Source organism: Salvelinus alpinus, chromosome 10, assembly GCF_045679555.1.
Source record: "Salvelinus alpinus chromosome 10, SLU_Salpinus.1, whole genome shotgun sequence".
Classification (NCBI taxonomy): Eukaryota; Metazoa; Chordata; class Actinopteri; order Salmoniformes; family Salmonidae; genus Salvelinus; species Salvelinus alpinus.
In genome coordinates this window covers 43,200,103-43,222,733 of record NC_092095.1, presented here as the reverse complement: position 1 = coordinate 43,222,733, position 22,631 = coordinate 43,200,103, and positions in this window count along the sequence as shown.

Genomic DNA, 22,631 nt, shown 5'->3' with positions numbered 1-22,631 from the left:
ATATCTAGTGGAAGCCATGGGAACTGCAATCTGGGAGCTATTTATTTGTATATCCCATAGACAAGCGTTGAAAGGGACTGTGACCTCAAAAATAACATTTCTGGATGGATCTTCCTCGTGTTTTTGCCTGCCATATCAATTATGTTATACTCACAGACATTATTTTAACAGTTTTAGAAACGTCAGAGTGTTTTCTATTCAATGCCTCCAAATATATGCATATCCTAGTTTCTGGGCCTGAGTAACAGGCAGTTTACTTTGGGCACGTCATTTATCCGAACTTCCGAACACTGCCCCCTAGCCCTAAGAGGTTTAAGGGACATGGGTAGCTGTGAGAAGCAGGGTTTATTCTCCAGGTCTTTCACCGTTTTCCAGGACTTCTTGGGGTTAGACCCACAGAGAGAGAACTGCTCCTTAAAGTAACTGACTTTAGCCTTCCGGATAGCCTGAGTGCACTTATTAATCGTTTACCTGAACGAGTGCCCATCAGCCTGAATATGCATGTGCCGAGCCTTTCACCAAATGGAATTCTTGAGGTGGAGTAACTCTGCCAGATCATGGTCAAACCAGGTTGACCAGCGTGTTTGTTACCAATATCACTGAAAAAATCTAAAAAGAAGGTTCAAGCTTTTGTTCAAATTTCAGTGTTTGTTCAAGTTGTTGAGAACCACAACTACCTTTGTTAATGTACAATGTTTTTGTAAAAATGTTGCATATGCATAGGCTTATCATGTTGTCAACGATTTACTTTTAATTGATCATTTCAATATTCAACACATTTTCTTTTATATGCAATGGTGTAACACGAGAGGAAAGTGACAAGAGAAAAGTTAGCTAACCTTTGGTAAACACACACTGCATGCATGTATTGACTGATCGTGTAAGAATGCACAAATAACATGACTGGCTAGCAAGCCTAGATTGAACAGAACACAGCTAGCTGCATTTCCTATGTTTTAATCATGTTGTCTTGCCTCCAAACCAGTCGATCACAACTATTTTGTCCTGCCAATGTCAGGGAGCGAAATGAACGCATCAGTTGCCATCTGTCCCCAAAAAATAAAATAAAGATTTGCCTCATTTGTCACTAGCTGGCTAGCAAGTTCACCAATTTAGGATTAAAAAACTGTACGGGTCTTCACAATTTTACGATTAATTTATTTTGTTGTTTATCCATAAACAGCTGATAACCAGGATGAAATCGACTAGCTAGCGGTCTGATCTGAATTTAAAATTCATATGAAAGTAATTTGTCAAACATTTTAACATTTGGTGAAATAAATACATGTAATACTTATATTTCACAATGTTATTCTTTATTCCTCTGGATCATTTTCTCCCAAGTGGGGACTTCAGTCTGCCATTAATTCAGAAGATTTTGGATTTTTTTCTGTGTGGCAATATATGGGATAGCTTTCTCGGTGAAGGGAACAACAAAGTATCCTCCCATGCATTTAGTGAAAGTGTGTATCTTTAACGGTGTTCTCAGGGGAGAGATAATTGGAGTCACCCACTCCCAGCTAAACGAGGCCAGCCAGGTTCTGTAAACAAAGGGACAAATGACAATGAATCATGTTGCGTATATGGTGTTCCCAGTTTAATATCAGTATTGATTACTGTCACTTTACAGCTGTAGGAACAACTGCTGGAGGCGAGGTAGGGGCAGTCTGGCCTCAAAGGAACAGTTAACGTCATGCTCCCTCTCTATTCTTCTCTGTTGTATTCCCTTAGAATAAATTGCACTTACCCAACCCTTTTTCCCCCTATACTGTCTGAACGAGGTATACAGTAGTGTAACCTTGGCTGCCTTGCAGTCACAGATAGCATTAGCCTTGGGAGCTGTTACTGCTCTGATAAAATAAATATATATTCTGTGTTGTGTGAGCAGTTTGATGTTTATGTGTGTGAGAGGAGAGAGAGGGTTTTACCGACTAGTGCGCCACGTGTGCTGGTTAAATGAATCACAACCACACCAAGGGGAATTGAACTACGCTCTAAGACAATAACATCACTGCGTTGAACAGAGTTGAAGAGCACGGAAACAAAGACTTAAATCATAAGTGACCTCTGACCTGTACTGTGGCGTGCTGCAAAGGGTATTAGGCAAAGAGTAATGGGTAATGGGAAATGAACAGTGCTGGGGGTTATTCTGAATAAGAACATGGAGTCTGTGACTCCTAGGTTTCTCTCTCTCGCTCGCTTGCTCGCCTGAGGCCATAGCTGGGAGATTGAGAACCAGTGGGAACTGTTTGATTGGCGCACACACACTTCCATGGTGATCTGAGAACATAGAGAAAAATACAATACAAGTTTAAGATACAGCAGTTCAGTTCAGTCTGACTTATATCAGTACAAATTCCAACTGAGAATGTATACATGAGGATGGTTCACAATATTTTAGGTAATACAAACCTGTCCAGTATATACAAAACTATTGATTGGAAATTCATCAATTGATCCCTACTCCAGTGGACAGAATAGTCCAGTATAAGTTATTGTGTGTGAACCCTTGGCAACAAAATAGTTCATGCTCACTTTCAGACCGCCATAATTGCACTATTAAGTTGTCAACGTTCAGTAAAAGCCTGCATTCCACGCCCAGCACAATGAAGTACTAAAATAAATATACTGCTGGCATTATTGTGAGGCAAAATTACCCACTCAATAAACAGATGGATGTGAATGGACTCATCACATGGTGACAGTGGGCAACTTCAATACCCCTCAGAAACAAGGCACATGTTATATAATTCTTAGCACTGGACTAAAGTGCAAACCACCACGATTTGCATGATCATCATAGTGTTCAGAGACAAAAAACCCTACCCCCATAGATGTGTTTGATATACATCAGCGATGCACCTTTACAACTTCTGGCCTGTGTTGAAAGCTCCATGGTGCGTCTCCTCATCCCAGCCCTCCTCAGCCTGGTGACTCACACAGATGGCCCTTCTCAGGTACCTCCTCCCTGGGTACTCCCCCGCAGGTGTTAGGGTTCTGCCCTTCTCCCATTGGAACCCCTCCATTGTTAAATAATTGCCTCTCTAATCTGCCCTAATTCTTTCTTACCACCCTTCCCTCCTCTTTCATGATGACACTATCCCCCCCCCCCGGTCTCTCTCAACATCTCATCATAAACACTTGTGTACAATAACAGAAACTATAGAACAATACTACAGTAGTATGCAACAGTGTGTAATCCAAAGTGTCCAGTAGGCATATGTTCCTTTTTCTGAGTGAGGGAATTTTAATGGAAAAGTTCAATGGAATAAGGAGGGAAAAGACATTGGGAGATATTAGGAATTCATCTTGACATTCCATGTCAATCCGTCTGTAATCGTGTCTCCGCAGAACCATGAGAGAGAGAGAGAGCATTCTCACTGCTCTGTAAAGGAAGATCTTTTGGAAAGTTCAGCAAGGATTAATTTGGCACAACGCAGGGAAGAGATGGTAGCAGGCAAGGATAAAAAATGAAAAAAACGTTTCTTTGTGAGAGTAATTGCTCTCAGCCATTCTACTGTGCAAACTGCTAGAGATTATAGGATTTATTCTGAGAAACGATTTGGTTGGTGAAGCTTTTCTGCTCGACACACACATCTGAAGATGACTCTTCTGTATAAATCCATAAATGCATAAATACAGAGTGACTACTATACTCTTTATTGCCTAAGATAGCAGAACAGGAGATAAACAATCGTCACAATAGTATGTGTCAAACTGGTAGGCCAACATGACAGTTTACAGTGAGCGCCAAAAGAATTTGGACAGTGACAATTATTTTTTTTTTTTCTGTACTCCAGCACTTTGGATTTTAAGTGACACAATGCCTATGAGGTTAAAGTGCCGACTGTCAGATTTAATTTTATTTGAATATTCATCCATATCAGGTGAACCGTTAAAAAATGACAGCACTTTCTGTGTGTAGTCCCCCCATTTTAGGGGACCAAAATTATTGGGACAAATTAATTTATACAGTATGTGTATTCATCATACCCCTAAGACATGCTAACCTCTCACCATTACAATAACAGGGGAGGCTATTATTTTTTTTGCGGCGGGGGGGGGGGGTTGTGCGTCTAACTTTCTCACTCATCATTATTCATGATTCATTCAGGATTTGTCCGTAATCATGGTAGCATCCACATTCAAGTAGAAGTGTTTAGATACATATTATATTCTTATTAACAATGAAAGTGACTCCAAAATGACAAAATATATTATTTGCCATTCATTTCTACTGGGCACAAAATAATCTGAAACAACCCAAAGAAACAAGTGCATACAACAAAATTGTAGAGTCACATGCTTAATGTAGTCATTGTGTGCCAGGAATATGGGACCAAATACTAAACTTTTGACTACTTTAATAGACATAAGTAAATTTTTTCGAATAAATTTGGTTCCCTAAAATGTGGGGACTATGTACAAAAAGTGCTGTAATTTCTAAACAGTTCAACCGAAAATCTAATTAAAGCTGACAGTCGGCACTTTAACCTCAGTCAAATCCAAAGTGCTGGAGAAGAGCACTAAAACAACACAGCATGTGTCACTGTCCCAATACTTGTGTTGCTCAATGTGTATTAATGTTGTATGGAAATAAGTCAACCAAAAAAATACACTGAGTGTACAAAACATTATGAACACCTGCTCTTTCCATGACAGACTGACCAGGTGAAAGCTATGATCCCTTATTGATGTCACTTGTTAAATCCACTAGATCAAGTGAAGGAGACAGGTTAAACAAGGATATTTAAGCCTTGAGACAATTGAAGAATTGGATTGTGTATGTGTGCCATTCAGAGTGCGAATGGGCAAGAAAGAATATTTAAGTGCCTTTAAACGGGGTATGGTAGTAGGTGCCAGGTGCAGCGGTTTGTGTCAAGAACTTCAACGCTGCTGGGTTTTTCACACTCAACAGTTTCAAGTGTATATCAAGAATTGTCCACCACCCTAAGGACTTCCGGCCAACTTGACACAACTGTAGGAATTATTGTAGTCAACATGGGCCAGCATCCATGTAGAACGCTTTCGAAATTTTGTAGAGTCCATGCCCCACCGAATTGAGGCTGTTCTGAGGGCAAAAGGGGGAGGAGGGGTGCAACTCCAATATTAGCAAAGTGTTCTTAATGTTTTGTGCACTCAGTGTATACTATAGTAATTCATGTAGTGTTTTTGTGGATTGTAGTATACTGTGGTATTTACTATAGTGTTTTTGTTTTATAATCTTTGTCATAGAAAATGAGACTTTCTCCTTTAGGAAACCTACTGGAGAAATACTAAAAGAGAAAATGTTCCACTATCGGTAGGTAGGTAGGTAGGTAGGTCGGCGTGCAGTCTGAACAGATCAGCACTTCTGCTGTTTTCTATATACTGTATGGAAAACAGTATAGTCTATACTTGGCATGTACTTATGGGTGGCACGAATTGAGATATGGGGGAGGGGAATGAGCAGGGTAAATGCAAATTAAATGCTGTAGTATTTACTATAGTTTAAAAAAGTATAGTGTTTTTTCTGACTGTTGTAATTTTACAGATATTACTGTATTATTTACTACTGTGTTTCTTTTGCGGATAATACTGTTTTCACCACCCAGTTTTTGACAGTTCTTGAAACCCTGTTCAAACGCACTTAAATATTTTGTCTTGCCCATTCACTCTCTGAATGGCGCACATACACAATCCATGTCTCAAAAAATACTTATTTAACCTTCATCTACACTGATTTAAAGTGGATTTAATAAGTGGGATCATAGGGACAATAGTTTTCACCTGGATTCACCTGGTCAGTCTATGTCGTGGAACGAACAGATGTTCGTAATATTTAGTACACTCAGTGTATACTACAGTTTTATTTTACCAAAATATTTATACTACAGTTAACTGTAAATGCTACAGTATAATACAGTATATTACATTAAATACTAAAGTATTCACTGTAGTGTTTCTGTTGAGTTTAGTCTGCAAAAACACTATAGTGGGTTCTGACTGCTATACTTGAAAATAGGAAATATTCATGTCACTGAGGGAGAGAGGGGAATGTAGAATGTTTACATTTCGTCAGGATACGTTATTGTTAGCCATCAGCGATCATATCGGAGGAGAGGAGCTGCAGTCTGTTACAAGTCAACATGACAGCCATGAGTTGGGCAGGAGTGGGGAATTTGGGCAGAGGTCAGGTAGCAAGAGAGGTGTATTGGCTGTTCAAATGTGTAAGGAGGGGGCTCAGCATAGGATAAAGGATTAAATACCAGTACTTGTGTGAATGTTTGTTGTCTGTTCAGCTGTCCGACCCTTTGAGTGAATAAACTTTGTTTGAGCTTTTATAGTTTTTACCCTGTTATTTAGAACCTAACTATAGTATGTTTTGTGTCCTTGCATGTGTGAGCTGCATGTGTGAGCCTTTTATCAAGCCTAGATCTACTACTCATCACACCCTGCTGCCTTAAGGCTGAATGTCTGGTCTTGTCCTACTGTCCCCGTAGGATAACTCTTTTTTTGGTTCCATGTAGAACCCTCTGTGCAAAGGGATCTACATGGAACCAGTACCAAGCCCCCAGGGCCTCCGGGCCAGTGGCCCAGGAAGACAGGCTGTCTTGTGACTCCTCTGTTTGTCCCGGGGCCCTCTCGAGACCAGGGAGCGCAGATTTCATGGTGGGTGTGGAGCAAGGAGGTCAACCAGGTTAGCAAACAGACATTTCCCTCCAATTTCATGGGGCAATTGCCAGGAGGAAGTGATGGGGATCCAGTTTAAATCCTTATCATTGAGATCCATGAATCAGAGGGCTTTCTGGTCTACACTGAACCACTCAACATGGTTCAGTGAGAGTGATCCTCCCTCTCACCACACACACACACTCTCATTGATACTAACCGTCTCTTCAGATACACCCACTCACCAGATGTTTCACACAAAGCTATGGGGAAGAGCCTTTAGGTGGGGGAGTGAAGGAGGGAGGATGGTTGAAGGATGGTCTGACTCCCCGCAATTTGTTTTCTCTCACTTCCACTAAGATTTATATTTTTGTCAATGACAGCCACAGCTTCCTCCCTGGAATTTACGTCGGGCCTCATGGGTAAAAGAACAGAGATACGAGAAAGGTTCCTCAACCTAAAACAGGTGACTCACCGCCTCACCAGGCTGACTGACTGGCTGGATGGAGTGGGGAGAGAGTGGGACAGATTGAGAGAGAAGGGGGAGGGGATGGAGGGAGAGTTAAGATCAGCCTCGCCCTGCACGACTGAAGAAAGAAATACCCCACACAGCTGACACGGATGGAAAGCATCTGCTTCTCATATCACCAAGAGAGCCCTGGTTCTGTGGAAATGCCTTACAGGTTAAGAGAACGGACTGAGTGTACTCATCAAATCAACAGCCGATTGGTTGTGAGTCGTGACTTCAGAGTCTGCTGTTGACAATAGAACTAGAAACCATTGAGCGTTAAACATTTCTTATAGAGCATTATGCGGAATGTGTTGGGAAGGAAAGGGGGCATTAAACATTCAGCATAGCTGTTAGAGTATGAGTAATGATAGGGCCACGCTGGAGCATGGACAGCTTTACAGTCATGCGTTAAGATTGACTGCCTGAGGGGACTGTATGACACACTATGACAGATAGCGTGGACATAATAAAGTCCTGTTATGTACATACTGTAAGACCAAGATTTAAGACCAAGATGAAATCAATTTGATTTATTTCGTATATTTTCAGTTCTCTGTCACTTGAGACAATTGTATATGATTCACTATTTGTCATTGTTTTCTAGTCAGTGATGCCACTCATTTCACTGCTAACTATCACTTCAGTTGTGCTGTCACTGGCTAAAACATCACAGGCCAGGAGGTGTTTAATGTGATAGCACTGGAATAGAAAGTGTATGCTTCAGAAATGGCACCATATTCCCTATATAGTGCACTACTTTTGCCAAGAGCCTTATAAGCCCTAGTCAAAAGTAGTGCACTATAAAAGGGAATAGAGTGTCATTTGGAACCCTATTCAATGAGTGTTGAACTAACACCCAGGTGGATCCTCTCAGATCCTGTTCGGTTTAGTGATACTGTACTCCATCAAAAGCAGTGCTGGGGGGAAACTCTTTGGTGTACAGAGCAAGGTTCATTCAGAGGGTAGTCTTTAGAGTTTCCTCTATGGGGTTTAACGTAGGGTCCTATAAGGTGAGGATCAGAGCTAGACTGACAGCCAGAGAGATTTTACACAGTTTGACTCCTCTGACTTTATACATCTGGTTCTCACCCTGAGAAGGGGAGGACATGAAGAGAAAGAGAGAGAGAGAGAGAGAAAGAGAGAGAGAGAGCGAGAGAGACAGAAAGAGGGAACGAAAGAGTCAAAGAGACCCAAAGAGAGAAGTACAGTTAGTTACAATATATCTGAGAGAGAGCGAGACAGAGAGAGGAGAGAAAGTTAGTTATTTTATACCTCTATCCAAACCGAGGTGAATGCTCCCCCTCTCCTCGAACACAGAACATCCCCTCTCCATTCAGAACAGATGGATCCCTTCAACATATCTCCCCTTTCATCCAGGAGAAGATTTTACCAACTACTTCTGGCAGATTCCTCTAGAAATATAAACTGGGCCAGTGCCAGCTTCACTAAAAACCTACTGGTTCCCTGAGAGTGAGTTAAACTTCATAAATTTGACTATAGTCTTTATGGCTGTCTGAATCATGACCTGTCCCATTAGACTGCTGGCCAGCCCTGTCATATGACAGCTCTGAGCCAACATTAGTGACCTATCAGCCAGAGCAGTGGTTCCCAAACTTTTTATAGTCCCGTACTACTTCAAACAATCAACCTCCAGCTGCATACCCCCTCTAGCACCATGGTCAGCGCATTCTCAAATGCTGTTTTTTTGGCATGATTATAAGCCTGCCACAGACACACTATATGATACATTTATTAAACATAAGAATGAGTGTGACTTTTTGGGCTTGACAGATCTTTTTGAGTGTGACAGATCAGGGCTTGACAAAGACAACACAGGGTTTAAATCATTTTCCACACAGTCTGTGCCTGTATTTAGTTGTCATGCTAGTGAGGGCCGAGAATCCACTCTCACATGTGTACATGGTTGCAAAGGACATCAGTGTCTTAACAGCGTGATATGCCAAGGCAGGATACTCTGAGCGCAGTCCAATCCAAATCTGGCAGTGGCTTCTGATTAAATTACATTTTCACAGAACAGCTTATTGCAATTCCGATGAGGCTCTCTTGTTCAGATATCGGTAAGTGGACTGGAGGCAGGGTATGAAAGGGATAACGAATCCAGTTGTTTGTGTCATCCGTTTCGGGAAAGTACCTGCATAATTACGCACCCAACTCACCCAGGTGCTTCGCAATATCAAATTTGACATTGTCCATAAGCTTGAGTTCATATGCACACAACAAATCATACAAGGATGGAAAGACCTGTGTGTTGTCCTTGTTAATGCAGACAGAGAAGAGCTCCAACTTCTTAATCATAGCCTCAATTTTGTCCCTCACATTGAATATAGTTGTGGAGAGTCCCTGTAATCCTAGATTCAGATCATTCAGACGAGAAAAAACCTCACCCAGATATGCAAGTCATGAGAGAAACTCGTCATCATGCAAGCGGTCAGACAAGTGAAAATTAAGTCAGTAAAAACAACTTTATGCTCGTCTCTCAATTCAAAAAGAAATGTCAATACTTTGCCCCTTGATAACCAGTGCACTTCTGAAAGTTGTAAAAGCGTCATGCATAGTGCATAACATACATCAGAATTCAGGGGCCTTGCTTTAACAAAGTTAACTATTTTCACTGTAGTGTCCAAAAAGTACTTCAAGCTGTCAGGCATTCCTTTGGCAGCAAGAGCCTCTTGGTGGATGCTGCAGTGTACCCAAGTGGCGTCGGGAGAAACTGCTTGTACATGCGTTACCACTCTACTATGTCTCCCTGTCATGGCTTTTGCGCCATCAGTACATATACCAACACACCTTGACCACCTAAGTCAATTTGATGTCACAAAGCTGTTCAATACTTTAACAATATCATCTCCTGTTGTCCTGGTTTCCAGTGGTTTGCAGAAGATGATGTCTTCCTTAGTTGACCCCCCTTAAACGTAACGGAAATATACCAGGAGCTGTGCCAGGCCCGCCATGTCTGTTGACTCATCCAGCTGTAACGCCTATAATTCACTGGCTTGTATGCGAAGCAGTAATTATTCAAAACATCTCATTCCATGTCACTGATGCGTTGTGAAACAGTGTTGTTTCATGAAGGAATTGTCTGTATAGCTTTTTGGGCCTTTTCCCCTAAGCATTGTCCCAGCCATATCCGCAGCAGCAGGAATAATTAAGTCCTGCACGATAGTATGGGGCTTGTCTGTCCTAGCCACTCGGTAGCTCACCATATAAGATGCTTCTAGCCCCTTCATATTAATGGTATCTGTTGCTTTTATACATGTCTTACTACTCAAAAGTTGTCTTAATTCTCGCTTAAAAAACTCCCATGTTCTGTTTCTAAATGTCTGCGCAAGAGTGAAAGTTTCATGGAGTTTTGCACATATAACACACTGTGGCTGAGGAAAGGCACTAATCCCAATATGAAAGTGAAACCCAAATCAATGTAGTTCTCATCATATTGGCACCTCTTCGATGGTCCAATGTCCCTGTCTGTTGTTCGGTACTTTCCCAGGTAAGGAGGCAGTAGCTCTTCGGCTGCATCAGATTCACAACTGTCAGTGTCCATGCTAGCTGTGCTAACAGCAAACATATAATTACTGATGCTAGCATTGGATGTGCTCGTGGAAGCATAACAACGTGTGTCGTCGACAGGTGCAGTACTGCTAGTAGTAGAATTTGATATGTACAGTACAGAGGCAGAGGCTACATACAGAATTGCACTGTGCTTATTACATTAGTCATACGTTAAACACCATAGATAGTACCTAATCACCGGTTATAAGAGACGAGGAGTAACAGTCAAAAAAATACAATGTGCAGGATTATTCTTATTTCTCTCATGATTAAAACGATAGCATTGTGGTGGGGAAAACAATACAATCAAGGTGTCATAAAGACAGAGGACACAAACAAGGATCTTAACATAAGATTTGTTTTACAACCCCCCCCCCCCCAAACAACACCCAGTACCACAGAAGAAAGCAGAGAGATGAGTAGTATGTAAGCAATATCCCCTTTTTTGAGAAGCATCGTTTCCCCCTTATTGAGAAGCATATACAACTATAGGTGGAGAGAGAGCGAGAGACAGACAGAGTAAAATACAACGCCTCCTCCCACTGGGATGAATATGGGAGTATGGAAATGCCAAATGTGCCTTTGCTCCAGCCCTGTCTATTCCAGTGGCTCAGTGTAATACTTCTGAGGAAGCAGGTGAATAAATCATGAGTAGGGTTAATCTACCCTTACAGACTCCCTCCCACCTCCCCTTCCTCTCCTATTCAATACCACTTATTTCCTATTGCCGTTTCATTTACTCCAAGTGTTGCAACCTCTGCCAAGGTATATTCAAAGACGTGGGAGGTTTCACATTACAGGCACTGTTAACAGATACTTACACACGCACGCACACAAACATACGCACGTACACACACACTTCTCACCCATGCACAAACAGATGAAACCAAAACAGACATTCACAATGTGACGCTATAGTGTGACGTTGTAGTGGAACATTGTAGTGAACAGCATGTGGTTTCCCGGTAACCACCTTGATGAAACATTCCTTGTGAAGCAGCAGTGATTTGGGTCAGGAAATACTGGTTACAGACTAGATTTAGTTACAGTCCCTCAGTCAAGGCCAAGGCCAAAAACAGCCAGGTAGAAACACCATGGCACACACACCCTCCTGCTCAACCTCTAACCTCTCCACCACCCCCTCTACCTCTGTCTCCATCTAGACAACACACAGATTCATGCACAAGCAACATTAATTAATAACCCAACCCTGACCCTGTTTATACTGATGAATCCCCCAGACGGCAGGGGTTCACAGTTAAAAGAGATCTAAAGGTTTATCTCTGGTGAGTTGAAGAGGAGAGGGGGAGAAGGAAAGAGAAGGGGAGAACAACAAAAGATGAGGAGAACAAAAACAAGAGTGAGATAATGTGCTTGTGAGAGAGAGGAATGGAGGGAGAGAGAGGGAGAGAGAAAGAGAGCATTTAATAAAGACATGTATAGTACAATGGGAATGAGAGGGCTACTTACAGTGTTGGGAAGGGATCACAGCAGTGATTGAATGAGGGTATGAGGCATGAGCTGAGGTGTTCAGAGGCTTGACTTTAGTGCAGGACAGGATTTGACTGGGAAGACAGAAAACAATAACACAACACACTACACGGTTAGACAAAAGAGCTACGAATGAGTTAGTCCAAGCAAGGAGTAAAATCATTGATGTGTAATAGGGTGATTATGGTTGTGTATGTGATTGACTCTACATACAGTAATGCGAGAAAATTGATAGGGGTGCTCACAGTGCTTGGAGAGAAAACATTCAATGCGCCAGTGGATGAGCGGGCACATGAGACGTGGCTTCAGTTCATGTCAGGAGAGAGTTGACAATGGTAGTGGTGTGGAGCTGTCATCTCCTCTTAATCAGGGAACAGGAGGGGACTTAGCTGTAAATACAAATAGCAGATACATTCCATTAAAGCTGCGCCGGAAGTGCATAAAAACGCACTTCCGGGTTTGAGCGAGTAGTCGCATTCCGCTTCGCTCCACAGGTAGTATTACATTTCATTTCATTTCATTACAGTACAACGGTTTGATTTGTTTGATCTTAGCTAGCTACATAGCCGTCTTTGTATCAAAGATAATTGTGAAGTTTAGAGTAATTATCGAGGTTCACTAGCCAGCTAGCTAGCTATTTTCGTCCTTCTAACGTAACGTAACGTAGTCAACACTGCTAGCTAGCCAGCTAGCCAGCTAGCCACCGAATAGCAGCACTGTAGAAACTATTACATTACAACGGAACAACGGAACGACTTGATTAGTGTAGTGTTAGCTAGCTACATAGTTGTCTTTGCTGTCTTTGTATCTAAGATAATTGTGTAGCTTAGAGTAATTATCGAGGTTAGCTAGCCAGCTATTTTCGTCCGCCGCGCTGCCGTTCTCCTACCTAGTCAACACTGCTAGCTAGCCAACTTCTACCGAATAGCAGCACTGTAGAAACTATTACATTACAACGGAACGACTTGATTAGCTTAGTGTTAGCTAGCTACATAGTTGTCTTTGCTGTCTTTGTATCCAAGATAATTGTGTAGTTTAGAGTAATTATCGAGGTTACCTAGCCAGCTACACTTTCAAACAAAGTCAACAACGCAGCCACTGCTAGCTAGCCTACTTCACCAGCCAGCAGTACTATATCATTTTAGTCAATAAGATTTTTTGCAACGTAAGCTTAACTTTCTGAACATTCGAGACGTGTAGTCCACTTGTCATTCCAATCTCCTTTGCATTAGCGTAGCCTCTTCTGTAGCCTGTCAACTATGTGTCTGTCTATCCCTCTTCTCTCTGCACAGACCATACAAACGCTTCACACCGCGTGGCCGCTGCCACTCTAACCTGGTGGTCCCAGCGCGCACGACCCACGTGGAGTTCCAGGTCTCCGGCAGCCTCTGGAACTGCCGATCTGCGGCCAACAAGGCAGAGTTCATCTCAGCCTATGCTTCCCTCCAGTCCCTCGAATTCTTGGCACTGACGGAAACATGGATTACCACTGATAACACTGCTACTCCTACTGCTCTCTCCTCGTCTGCCCACGTGTTCTCGCACACCCCGAGAGCTTCTGGTCAGCGGGGTGGTGGCACTGGGATCCTCATCTCTCCCAAGTGGACATTCTCTCTTTCTCCCCTGACCCATCTGTCTATCGCCTCCTTTGAATTCCATGCTGTCACAGTTACCAGCCCTTTCAAGCTTAACATCCTTATCGCCCTCCAGGTTCCCTTGGAGAGTTCATCAATGAGCTTGACACCCTGATAAGTTCCTTTCCTGAGGATGGCTCACCTCTCACAGTTCTGGGTGACTTTAACCTCTCTGGGATCGCGGGACGCTTGCGTCCCAACAGCCTGTTAAAATGTAGAGCGCCAGATTTTAAAAAAAATCTATAAAATCAAACTTTATTAAATTACACATAAGATACCAAATTAAAGCTACACTCGTTGTGAATCCAGCCAACATGTCACATTTCAAAAAGGCTTTTCGGCGAAAGCATAAGATGCTATTATCTGATGATAGTACAAAGGCTACACTCTCTTTGTTGACAATTTCAACCATGCCGGCGCTACTCAAAACGCAGAAATAAAATATAAAACATGCATTACCTTTGACGAGATTCTTTTGTTGGCACTCCAATATGTCCCATAAACAGCACAAATGGTCCTTTTGTTCGATTAATTCCGTCCATATATATCCAAATTGTCCATTTATTTGGCGCCGTTGTACCAGGAAAAACAGCGTTCAATTTGCGCAAAATCACGACAAAATATCTAAAAAATTACCTCTAAACTTTGCCAAAACATTTCAAAGTACTTTTGTAATACAACTTAAGGTATTTGTAAACGTTAATAATCGATCAAATTGAAGACGGGTCAATCTGTTTTCAATACAGGATATCAACAAACTCACGGTACTTTTCAAGTCTTGCTCAACTCTCAAACATAAATACAAGACGTCACTCCACTTCCGGGTCAATAGCTTTCTCAGTTTACTAATGAAAAACCTTAACCTTTTTCCATACAATGGCGACATCCAGTGGAAGCAGTAGAAACTGCGTGGATAGTGATTAGAATTCTGGTTTGCCCATGATAACCCATTGAACATACAGGAACTTAACAATAAAAAAGTTAGTCCTCAGGGTTTTGACTACTATATAAGTGCTGTTATACTTACAGATATGATTCAAACTGTTTTAGAAACTTCAGAGTGTTTTCTATCCAAATCTACTAATAATATGCATATCTTATATTCTGGGGATGAGTAGCACAAAGTTGAAATTGGGCACGCTATTTTTTCCCTAAGTGAAAACTCTGCACCCTATCCTCAAGAAGTTAACCTCCCCACGTCTACCTTTGACTCATTCCTCTCTGCCTCCTTCTTTCCACTCCTCTCCTCTTTTGACCTCACCCTCTCAACTTCCCCCCCTACTCACAAGGCAGGCAATACGCTTGACCTCATCTTTACTAGATGCTGTTCTTCCACTAATCTCATTGCAACTCCCCTCCAAGTCTCCGACCACTACCTTGTATCCTTTTCCCTCTCGCTCTCATCCAACACTTCCCACACTGCCCCTACTCGGATGGTATCGCGCCGTCCCAACCTTCGCTCTCTCTCCCCCGCTACTCTCTCCTCTTCCATCCTATCATCTCTTCCCTCTGCTCAAACCTTCTCCAACCTATCTCCTGATTCTGCCTCCTCAACCCTCCTCTCCTCCCTTTCTGCATCCTTTGACTCTCTATGTCCCCTGTCCTCCAGGCCGGCTCGGTCCTCCCCTCCTGCTCCGTGGCTCGACGACTCATTGCGAGCTCACAGAACAGGCCTCCGGGCAGCCGAGCGGAAATGGAGGAAAACTCGCCTCCCTGCGGACCTGGCATCCTTTCACTCCCTCCTCTCTACATTCTCCTCTTCTGTCTCTGCTGCTAAAGCCACTTTCTACCACTCTAAATTCCAAGCATCTGCCTCTAACCCTAGGAAGCTCTTTGCCACCTTCTCCTCCCTCCTGAATCCTCCTCCCCCTCCTCCCCCCTCTCTGCGGATGACTTCGTCAACCATTTTGAAAAGAAGGTCGATGACATCCGATCCTCGTTTGCTAAGTCAAACGACACCGCTGGTTCTGCTCACACTGCCCTACCCTGTGCTTTGACCTCTTTCTCCCCTCTCTCTCCAGATGAAATCTCACGTCTTGTGACGGCCGGCCGCCCAACAACCTGCCCGCTTGACCCTATCCCCTCCTCTCTTCTCCAGACCATTTCCGGAGACCTTCTCCCTTACCTCACCTCGCTCATCAACTCATCCTTGACCGCTGGCTACGTCCCTTCCGTCTTCAAGAGAGCGAGAGTTGCACCCCTTCTGAAAAAACCTACACTCGATCCCTCCGATGTCAACAACTACAGACCAGTATCCCTTCTTTCTTTTCTCTCCAAAACTCTTGAACGTGCCGTCCTTGGCCAGCTCTCCTGCTATCTCTCTCAGAATGACCTTCTTGATCCAAATCAGTCAGGTTTCAAGACTAGTCATTCAACTGAGACTGCTCTTCTCTGTGTCACGGAGGCGCTCCGCACTGCTAAAGCTAACTCTCTCTCCTCTCATCCTTCTTGACCTATCGGCTGCCTTTGATACTGTGAACCATCAGATCCTCCTCTCCGAGTTGGGCATCTCCGGCGCGGCCCACGCTTGGATTGCGTCCTACCTGACAGGTCGTTCCTACCAGGTGGCGTGGCGAGAATCTGTCTCCGCACCACGTGCTCTCACCACTGGTGTCCCCCAGGGCTCTGTTCTAGGCCCTCTCCTATTCTCGCTATACACCAAGTCACTTGGCTCTGTCATATCCTCACATGGTCTCTCCTATCATTGCTATGCAGACGACACACAATTAATCTTCTCCTTTCCCCCTTCTGATAACCAGGTGGCGAATCGCATCTCTGCATGTCTGGCAGACATATCAGTGTGGATGACGGATCACCACCTCAAGCTGAACCTCGGCAAGACGGAGCTGCTCTTCCTCCCGGGGAAGGACTGCCCGTTCCATGATCTCGCCATCACGGTTGACAACTCCATTGTGTCCTCCTCCCAGAGTGCTAAGAACCTTGGCGTGATCCTGGACAACACCCTGTCGTTCTCAACTAACATCACGGCGGTGACCCGTTCCTGTAGGTTCATGCTCTACAACATTCGCAGAGTACGACTCTGCCTCACACAGGAAGCGGCGCAGGTCCTAATCCAGGCACTTGTCATCTCCCGTCTGGATTACTGCATCTCGCTGTTGGCTGGGCTCCCTGCCTGTGCCATTAAACCCCTACAACTCATCCAGAACGCCGCAGCCCGTCTGGTGTTCAACCTTCCCAAGTTCTCTCACGTCACCCCGCTCCTCCGCTCTCTCCACTGGCTTCCAGTTGAAGCTCGCATCCGCTACAAGACCATGGTGCTTGCCTACGGAGCTGTGAGGGGAACGGCACCTCCGTACCTTCAGGCTCTGATCAGGCCCTACACCCAAACAAGGGCACTGCGTTCATCCACCTCTGGCCTGCTCGCCTCCCTACCTCTGAGGAAGTACAGTTCCCGCTCAGCCCAGTCAAAACTGTTCGCTGCTCTGGCACCCCAATGGTGGAACAAACTCCCTCACGACGCCAGGTCAGCGGAGTCAATCACCACCTTCCGGAGACACCTGAAACCCCACCTCTTTAAGGAATACCTAGGATAGGATAAAGTAATCCTTCTAACCCCCCTCCCCCTTAAAAGAGTTAGATGCACTATTGTAAAGTGGTTGTTCCACTGGATATCATAAGGTGAATGCACCAATTTGTAAGTCGCTCTGGATAAGAGCGTCTGCTAAATGACTTAAATGTAAATGTAGGTTTGAACAACACGTTTGTCCAGGAAGTTAATACACAGACTGCACATCTCGCCCATTTGAAACATCTAAGTAGCCAAATAAATGTTTCTGAATTAATTCCTGATCATCCACATACCTGACGATAACTGACAACTGCAAGCAGACTGGTGGCACCATAGGTCACAGAGTGGGGGAGGGGGCATATGTTAACCTAACCAGGATAACTCTGGACCCTATAAGGTATGACAGTGATTAATCACTTGTAAAAAGGTTTTATAAGGGCTATGATGGGACCAGTTTTTCCTATTCAGGTCACATGGTTTAAAAAAATTACTCCTGTCCCTGGGGGTGGGGGGGTGAAAACCCTGTCAAACTGCAGCAACCTAATACTTGTTCATATGAATTATATTTAGACTAGATTAGGAGGGGGATTTCCTCTACCCAGACACAGAGACAACTGATAGACAATAGAACTCACTGGGTTGAGCTAGCTTTATGCATGTTTGCATCATGCAGGCCTGTGCAACTGTAGGCCTTAATTAAAATTAACTCACATCTGTCATCACTAATATGTTGATTGATTCATTCCAGTTAACCATTTTGGATTGAAAACGTATAGGCAGCCTAGCCAGCCCAATTTTGAATATAAACCAAATTTGATCACATTCACATTTTCTCCTGAAACACAAATGGAATATAAAAACATAACGTTACCAATTAGTTTACCCTGACCAGATGGACAGTGCACATAGGCTGTATGCAGCTGCTCTTATTAGTAGCCTACAGTTGATCAGACTGAAAAATTGTCTCGTTTTCATCCTATACAGCATGTCAGATCTCTAAAATATACAGTGGGGCAAAAAAGTATTTAGTCAGCCCCCAATTGTGCAAGTTCTCCCACTTAAAAGATGAGAGAGGCCTGTAATTTTCATCATAGGTACACTTCAACTATGACAGACAAAATGAGAAAAAAAAATCCAGAAAATCACATTGTAGGATTTTTTATGAATTTATTTGCAAATTATGGTGGAAAATAAGTATTTGGTATTATTCACCTACAAACAAGAAAGATTTCTGGCTCTCACAGACCTGTAACTTCTTCTTTAAGAGGCTCCTCTGTCCTCCACTCGTTACCAGTATTAATGGCACCTGTTTGAACTTGTTATCAGTATAAAAGACACCTGTCCACAACCTCAAACAGTCACACTCCAAACTCCACTGTGGCCAAGACCAAAGAGCTGTCAAAGGACACCAGAAACAAAATTGTAGGTGTAGTCTACGCTGCTGAATTTATGGAATGAGTTTTTGCTTGTGTCTGCCCAGAGTGATTATGTGTTATTTGCTTCTATTATGAATCCCCATTAGCTACTGCCAAAACAGCAGGTACTCTTCCTGGGGTCCAGCTAAATTAAGCCAGTAATACATTAACTGTTGTCATCTTTGGTAAATAAATACCGGAGGAAAGTGGAAAGCCTCCTTGAGCGCGCGTGAAAAGAATTGCTGCGTCAACCTCTCTCTTCAATCAAACTTTTAATGGATGATGCGATGGAAGCTATTGAATTGATTTCAACATCCCAGAAAAAGACAGTTGAAAGTAGACAGTGCAAAGTTTCATATGTTCAGCCAGTAAAGCACTGAAACATGCAATTACTGCTGCAAGCTCCTTGTAGTTGCAGTTGTTGGCTGAACTTTCCCTCCTGTCGTGTCCTCTAAAAGCCAATTCTTGCATCCCCAAAAACGCAGTGGTGTTGATAAGCCGCTTGAGAACATCCCTGTTGCTTCTTACTTTCTCGTTGTGTTGCACAATTTCAATACGCAGACCTTCGTCATGATCAATATGGCTTTTCCCCAGAAGCTTGAATCTGATGTGGGCGTTTATATGCTCCCTGTTTTTGTGGGGGGTGTTTAGCTGAACGATCAATGTTCTTCAGGTCACTGTACCCCTCTTTCGCCCAAGGCTGACTTTCCAAACAGCAGGCAAGGCCAGTAATACAGCCGGCTTGATGAAAGGCTCCCTGTTAGCAAGCTATAATTTTGATACCAATTGGTATTGAACACCCTTATCTTTTCATCCTTCTTCATATAACTGATCTCACGCAGAGGTCGACCCTCAGTTTTAATTCGCACCTTTTCCATGTACCCCAGAGAATGAAAGGGGTTCTTCAACAAAAAGTAAACAAAATTTGCGTTGCCGGCGAAAACTGCACGCTGGAGCTGGTAGCTAGCTGTATAGATACTGCTACTTGCTATTGAAGTGAAGGCAAATTGAAATAAATTGCACTACTAACTGGACACAAAAATAAAGTTCTAAAACCAAGAAAATAATTTAGAATCTACCTCCTACGTCTCCTGTAATTTAAAATCAATCCTCCGGTTGTTTTTGTCAAAAATAATCAATAATATTTCAACCGGACAAAGCTTTGTCAATAGGAAAGGAGAAACAAGAAAGGCGCGTTCACGAACAGGGCGCATGGCTGATGAATGGAAATTTCCACTGGTCACTGATTGAAAGTGGTGTATCTCCCTAATTTTTCAGAGTAAAAGCCTGAATAAATGCCTAAAGACTGGTCACATGTAGAGGAAGGCACAGAGCTCATTAACTGGGTCCTAAATCTTTGTATGGTGGATTGGCTTTCAATGGAAAAACAGCCTTTCAAAATAATAGTACTTCCTGGTTGGATTTTCCTCGGGTTTTGCCTGCCATATCAGTTCTGTTATACTCACAGACATTATTTCAACAGTTTTGGAAACTTTAGCGTGTTTCCTATCCAAATCCACAAATTATATGCATATCCTATATTCTGGGACTGAGTAGCAGACAGTTTAATTTGGGCACACTTTATCCAAAATTCCGAATGCTGCCCCCTACCCTAGTGAAGTTAAAGAAATTAATTTGAATTGAAAAATATCCCCCAAAAAATGCTCAGCTATCACTTCTCAATCTCTATCCAATAATGTCACCATCTCACCAAGCTTCTCAACACATAGAACCCTCCCCCCCCATAATGCTTTGCTGCACAACCCCAATACAACACACCAGGTTATTTCTCTGATCCTAATCCTATGATTGGATGGACAACATGTCAGTTCATACTGCAAAAGCTTTGCTTGGTTGGAGGACGTCTTTAAGAAGTGGTCAAAACTATCATCTATGGAAAGGGGTGAGGCCTACGAGCATCCTAGGATTTGTATTGAAGTCAATGTACCCAGAGGAGGACAGAAGCTAGCTGGTGCTACCCCAGAGACTGCTGTTGAAGTTACTATAGGCCTTCATTGCAAAACAGTGTGTCTTAATCGCAGTGGCGTGCCGTGGGCCTGGGGCCTGGGCCTTCAGTGAGGTCCTACACAGTCCCACCCGAATTAATCCACCTCTTATTACCATCATTATGATGCCATGGCTCTAGACACTATACATTTAGACAGAAACGCAGTATAACCAGGCGTTGCGTCACCTTGAAATTGACAAAAATTGACATTTTTGGGTAAACAGTGTTTACCCAAAAACATGACACAATCAATGAGTCTTTTCAATATTTCCCTATTTTTCTTCACCTTTTCATTGTGCAGCTCCGTTGCCCTGCGTGCTTGTTCGTTGAGCTGTAGATCCACTCGGGTGACCCCAAAAGTTTTCAAAAGCACCATTGCTTGTAAGTGCCCAGCCGTACTTTGGTGTCTTGTTGCTGCCTTGGTTAGACAACTCAAGTTTGCAAAGCCAGTGTGGCTCCAAACACCAAATCGATCACTTGCAAATAATAGGCATTCCCAGCAGTACAGTTTGCAGTGCTTCTTGGAGCCTGTGAGCCATTGATAGCGCTCGTAGTTGGAACTTTGAAAGTGGCAAACAAACCCCTTTCCCGTCTGTGACAGGCTTTGTAGCGTCGGCGTCGGGCGACCTCTCCTTACAATGTCTAACTTTTCTTGAAAAGTTCGTCTTGAGAATGGCGTTATAATTATATCCTCGACCAAATCGATATCTTCTCCTCCTTCCGCCATTGTGAGTTGAAAAAACAGCTTAGTAGTACGCAAATTAATTTGTTTATCAAATTCAGTTTCCTAGTTCTGAGGTGCTGCATAGACCTGCCCATAGGACCTGCCTCTCAATATTGGTAATCCAATCAAAAGATGTGCACGCACTACGCCTGCTAGCTGGCTCCTGTGTAACACCGGAGCCAGCCAGCAGGCGTACAATAGCCAACTCTAAAGCTGATTGGTTGACACTAAATTTTCATTTCCATTGCCTTTAAGCTACAAGCGCCCGCACTGTTGATTCTGAAGGCCTGAGGGCAGATTTTAGACCCCTGGCAACACATGATGGCTGAATATGATTGGATAAAAGATCTAACATAAAGACCAGCCCTCCAAATCTCAACCTGGGGCTGGAAGCAGTGCAACCAAGAGGAAAGCTATGAAATGAAGAGTATAACTCTTACTCTGGGGAATAATTTAATACATATGTGGGAAAATATATTTAAAAAATATATATATTCTGATGATGTTTAGGCCAGCAGAGAAGGCCTTGCTGGCCCTGACGGCCCACCACTGCTTAATCAATTATTTGTTGACATATGAATATATTTAGTATAGTTTTATATTAAAAGGATATTTTTTTGCATTTCACTATTTTTGGATAGTGAAAGGGGAGGATGGCCTCCACTGCTGTACACTCTTAACCCAAATACTTGGAGGTTACACTTGATGTCTTGCGTCATAGGTTGCACATGATAATATGAGTGAAAATACTGTGGGATGCTGTCAGTTTTGTTTTGTAGCTACACTGCAGGATGATAAAGGTGCCCAAATACACATGAACTGCATGAGGGGTGAGTACTGGACTCTTAAGGCAGGGCAGTCTATGGACCACACGGCACTTAGTGGGACAATCAGGATGGCACACACAATCCCAACTGGTGATTGGGGTGAATAGGATCCTGACTGTAAAGTTTGTTATAAAAATACCAACATACGACTGAAATCAATGAAACGACTTTGTTGTTCAAATCATTTAAATTTATCTTGCTGACTTTATAAAGATCCAGACACTTTTTTTTATTATTGCTGTTGATCACCATCAGTAAAATGTCCGTTCTT